We start from the raw sequence: 6097 nt of genomic DNA, 5'->3' as shown, positions 1-6097 counted from the left end.
TTCCTATTTATGAGGGAAAAGAGACTCTGGAAGCTATTGAGAACTTAGAAATATCCTAAAATAATCTCAGTAGCTACTTTCCCACTCTTCATTTGATTGTTTGATGTTGAGCTGACTTTCACCCTGAGAGAGAAAAGGAGTGGAATGAAAAGATTACGGCAACTGGGAAAAGTGTCTTTGTGCATTACTCTGACTGTTTTCATGGGAGTTCTTAATCAATCTATAATGTACGTGACCCTATATTGAAAGCAAAAGTTGGTGAGGAAGTCGGTTGGAGCACTGCACAACTAAAGGCTTAAAAAGTGCTCAGGGAGGATAGGAAAATAATAAAAGGACTACACAATTTCTTCACCTTAGTATTTAGTGGGTGACGGGACTAAAGAGCGCCAGACAATCGCGCTCAGAAAAATGCGTGCAGGACATCAGCACACCGGATTAAAAGTTAACTGTAAAGCGCTCTGAGGGTGTATGTGTGGGGGAACCCCCCTACTTTACTTAGAAGTGTTGGTGCTGCCGTTGGGGGGGAACTCCCTCCACACACACACACACTTAGAGAGAAAACTGTAATTTTTCCCTAAAACAGGGAAAAATTACACTTTCTCTGTAATGGGGGGTGGGTTCCCCACAAGCCCCCAAACGGCAGTGCCAACACTTCTAAGTAAAGTGTCACACACCTTCAGAGCGCTTTAAATTTAACTTTTAATCCATTGCGCTGACTTCCTGCGCGCATGTGTCTGAGCTCCTTTCTCCGCACGCAATTGTCCCGCGTGCTTTCATCTATGTACCATTTAGTGAGGAGGATGTTGGTGTCATATCTACAATGGAAACTTTTTAATGATGATGATTCAGAGGAACTTGAAGCAAATATAAAAGGACAAATTGGTCAACTCATGAGCAACAAATTACCTGGACCAGACAGCATTTACCTGAGTCCTGAAGGAGCTCAAACATGAAATTGCTAAACTGTTACTAGTGATCCTTACTATAGAATCTGTTGACAAGAGGATAAAGTCAAAACAACCAACACAGCAAGATTCAAAAGAGAATTAGACAAGTTCTTGAAGGAAACGGCCATAAAAATTATTAGCCAGGTACTTTAAGGCTATATTCCTCGAAGCCCAAATGATGAAGTTACGACTGTCTTATTTTGGTCACACCATCAGAAGACAGAGATCACTGGAGAAGGACATCATGTCTGGGAAGATCAAAGGAACCAGACAAAGAGGGCAACCTGCAATCAGATGGCTGGACACGTTGAAAGCAACATAGAAGCATGATGGCAGATAAAGGCCAAATGGCCCATCCAGTCTGCCCATCCGCAGTAACCATTATCTCTTCCTCTCTCCGAGAGATCTCACGTGCCTATCCCAGGCTTTCTTGAAATCAGACACAGTCTCTGTCTCCACCACCTCCACCGGGAGACTGTTCCACGCATCTACCACCCTTTCTATAGAAAATTATTTCCTTAAATTACTTCTGAGCCTAACATCTCTTAACTTCATCCTATGCCCTCTCATTCTAGAGCTTCCTTTCAAATGAAAGAGACTCGACTCAAGCGCATTTACATCACGCAGGTATTTAAATGTCTGTCAGAAAATATCGTAAATAGTAACAAAAACAAATAATCCGAAATGCAAAAACGTTATTAGCCAGTGGTGGGATAGCCACAGGAGACCCATATTAGTCATCAAAAAGTGGAGAAAAAGCCTCAAATATACATAGAACAGCCTGGATTTCAAGCTGCTCCTTTACTTGTCATAGGCATAAAAAAACTCCACATAAACTCCAGTAGTTAAGTGAAAGCTTTCTCTTTTGCATACCCTGTGCACAGTGGTGGGCTTCGGCTCGATGTGAGATGTACATTTAGGCCCGGATTCTGTATAGGATGCCTGTCCAGGCGTCCTCTACAGAATCGGGCCTACATCCGCCCAAAGATAACCCGATTCTATAACCGACGTCCATGTTGCAGATGCTGGTTACAGAATCGGGTTTAACATGCCAATCGGGTTTAACTCCTCCAACAGCCCCCGCCGAAGATCGCTGGCAGGAGAGTGCCCAACTCCTCCTGCTGGACCCCACAATGCCCCCCCCCCCAAGATCACCAGCAGGAAGGTGCTTAACCCTTCCTGCTGACAGAACCCGCCCCCTCGAAGATCGCGGTAGGAGGGTACCCAACCCCTCCTGTAAGACCCCCAATGGCCCTCCCAAAGATTATGGCAGGAGGGTACCCAACCCCTCCTGCCGACCCCCCCAATGGCCCTCCCAAAGATCGCCAGCAGGAGGATGACCAACCCCTCCTGCCGGACCCCCCAACAAACCCCCCCACCCCAGAACCCCCCCTTGGGCTTACCTGCAAGTTGGACCGGACGGCTCCTCGCACGTCCGGCCAGCAGGCCCGCCTCCGTCCAAATGAGGTGGGCCTGCCCCTCCCCTGCCCAACCCACAGGATCCTAAGGCCTGATTGGCCCAAGCGCCTAAGGCCCCTCTTATAGTGGACATGAGTCGATGGCACCTAACATTCCCCCCCCCCCCCCTTAGGAAAGTCATTGTTCTTTCCTGAATATGAGCTATGCAAAATGCAGTATATTTACTTTTGGATCTGGAGGGTACTTGCAACCATATTGGCCACTGTCAGAGAATGGATGCTGGGCTTGATGGACCTTGGTTTACTCAACATAACAATATAAAATCAATTTATAGACCGCATAACCATGAGGATCTATGCAGTTTACAAAAGATTATATTATAATCACAATTGAACTAATAGAGATATTAGTTACCCAAGAATCTAGAAAACAAATACTGGTAGGTCTTTAGATGCCTTCTGAAATCCAAGTAGGAAGCAGATACAGAAAGTAATTGTTTAAAATCTTTATCCCAAACAGCAGCTTGACATGAAAGCATCCGTTCATGGTATCTTTTAAACTTACAGCCCTTAACAGAAGGGTAGGTGAAAAAAACATGAACTTTACGAGAATGTTTTTGGTTGGAGACCGTGAATACATCCAACAGATAGGAAGGAGCCTGTCCTGTTATGATTCTATAATAGATACAACCAAACTTAAAAATAACATGGGCCTCTATGACAGTGGTCTCAAACTCCAACCCTTTGCAGGGCCACATTTTGGATTTCTAGGTACTTGGAGGGCCTCAGAAAAAATAGTTAATGTCTTATTAAAGAAATGACAATTTTTCATGAGGTAAAACTCTTCATAGTTTATAAATCTTTCCTTTTGGCTAAGTCTTAATGATAATATTTATAGCTATGATCAAGAAACTGTTTTATTTTACTTTTGTGATTATGATAAACATAACGAAGGCCTCAAAATAGTACCTGGCAGGCTGCATGCGGCCCTTGGGGCTGTGAGTTTGAGACCACTGCTCTATGGGTAGCCAATGCAATTCACGATAGAAGGGGGGTTTATCTGTTTTGGTTTTTTTTCCAGACCATAGATTAGTCTCACCACTGTGTTCTGTATGGATAGCAGTCTGGAAATATTCTTCTTTACCCCTGCTAAATAGACAAAGTTGCAATAGTCTAGGTGTTCTAACGCCAACAATTGCACCAGTAACTTAAATGCAGAAATATCAAAATAGCTTATTTTGTGCTATGTTCTTCGTTTCATTGTCACATGAAGATTTATGAGTTTGAGGGCTTTCAGTTCAGTTGTAATGGATTGCCCGTATGATAATCAAATACAGTATCCAGCAGAAATCTATAGTTATAATCCAATAGTGCCGGAGAGATGGGGCTTAGATTACTGACAGTGAACTTGGAGCACGGATTTTGGGGCCTGATTATTAGATAGCACAGGGTGTTATTAAGAATGCTGCAAGTTATTTAAATTAAATGTGGCTTTAGTAATTATCGGTGACAGGTAGTGAGAAAGAAAAGGTAATAATATAGTGGAATAATCTCAGACGAGTAGTTACAATAAATCAGGAACTGGTGAAGTGTAGGTTGGTATGGTGACTATGCATAACACTTTGTGCATACCAAGTTGTGGGAGTAACTTTCAATGAACTCCAATTAGCGTCAATTGTAGGTATGAATTGCTAATGTGCCAATGAGGCCTATGAATCAATTAAGCGTGCATGTACAATGGCTACTTGCACCGATATACATGCATCACTTTAGCTACAATATACACACTTTGGGAACGAGTGAATACTTAACCAACCCAAATCACCTTCAATCTAGTTGCAAAAAAATGCTTACCAGATTGCGTCTAATACAGAACTCAGCAGTCCGTTATGATTTTGGGCTTGAAAAAGTATGACCGTGTGAGTCCTTTTTGCCAACAACTTCACTGGTTGCCTTTTGAAGCTAGAGTTATCTTCAAGTTTGGTTGCAGTCGCTTTAAAGCATTGTTTGGCTTAACCCCCAGCATACCTATCCTCTCAATTCAAGCTATATACGTCGAGCAAAAAAACAAGAAATTCCTACATGTTTATGTATCCACTCCAAAAGCTTGTCATTTTAAGAGGTTTTTTTTTTTTTTTTTTTTTGAAAAGACAAGTGCTTTCCAAGGAGAAAAAACGAACTCTTGGATGAGTTCTCTGATTATTCATTTAGAAAGTCAATGAAAACCTATTTGTTCAAAAGACTTGTACGCTGATTTTATTGTTGCTTTTTTACTGATATTTGTATTTTCACGGAAATGTTACAGTCCTCTTGACGTTAACTGGCCAGAACTACTGGTTGGGTGGTATATAAAAAATAAAATTATTATTATTATTATTATTATTATTATTATTAATTCATGGGCTTATGGTACAATATTTGGATATTTCAGGCAAAGAATAAGCAGACATATTTGGAATCTTGGCTGAATCAGAAAGATCCAAATTGGGTGATCATGGATATTTGATATAAGATGCAATAAAACTAAAAACTTATAAACTTCCTGCCCTAGTTCAGCTCTGATTATTCACTGCATCCACCTATTATGACCACTTATTTTGGAACTTTCCATTAAACAATGGAGACAGAGACTGTGAATTCAAAAGAGCGTGGGATAGGTAAGTGAGATCACTTGGAGAGAGGAAGAGATAATAGTTATTGCAGATGGGCAGACTGGATGGGCCATTTGGCCTATATCTACCATCATGTTTCTCTGTTTCTATAACCAAAAGTTCTATGACCTCACAATGCAGGTGTAAAGAGCCTTAGCCAATAGGGAGAGGAAGAGATAATGGTTACTGTGGATGGGCAGACTGGATGGGCCATTTGGCCTTTATCTGCCATCATGTTTCTATGTTTCTTTTAACGAGCAGTGCCAAAAAGTGGCCTGTGGTAGCCCCACCTGGGTCTGAGGCCACATGTAACGTTGCCAATAAAATATATCACCCACATCATTCTCTATGATCAGAAGTAGCAATGCATCTGTCTATGGATGGGATGCTGATACTATGGATGAAATATGCTGATACTAGAGCTATGGACATTTTAGTGATAGGGTGAAATTGAGGAGCAACCTAGTTGGACAGTTGTGGATGACTGGTAATGTACAGAGATTTATTTATTTATTCAATTTTGTATACTGCTCTCCTAGGGGAGCTCAGAAAAGTTTACATGAATTTATTCAGGTACTCAAGCATTTTTCCCTGTCTGTCCTGGCGGGCTCACAATCTATCTAATGTACCTGGGGGCAGTAGGGGGGGGGGATTAAGTAACTTGCCCAGGGTTACATGGAGCAGCATGGGTTAGAACCCACAACCTCAGGAGGTCTTATATTATTGCATTGCTACTGTTTGTATTTAAGTGCTTATTTGTTAATGCTACGGATTTGAATATTGTTTTGCACTTTTTGTTAGTTCAAGTTCAAGTTTATTAGTATTTGATGAATCGCTTAATCGGTATGCTAAGCGATGTACAAAATTATAAAAAGAAAGTTAAATTACAAATGGACAGACCAAATGACATAATTTTTGAAGACGAGACAAACTTGAGTTGTGAGGAAAAGGGGGGAAAAGATACAACATTTTTAGAAAAAACAAAAAAGAAAAAGAACAAAAGGGAACGAGGTAGTTAAAAATCTGAAAATATTAAACGAATCTAAAATTCAAATGTTAAAAGCATCTTTAACATTTAAAT

Source organism: Geotrypetes seraphini, chromosome 7 (assembly GCF_902459505.1).
Source record: "Geotrypetes seraphini chromosome 7, aGeoSer1.1, whole genome shotgun sequence".
NCBI lineage: Eukaryota > Metazoa > Chordata > Amphibia > Gymnophiona > Dermophiidae > Geotrypetes > Geotrypetes seraphini.
This window is presented reverse-complemented; position numbering follows the sequence as displayed.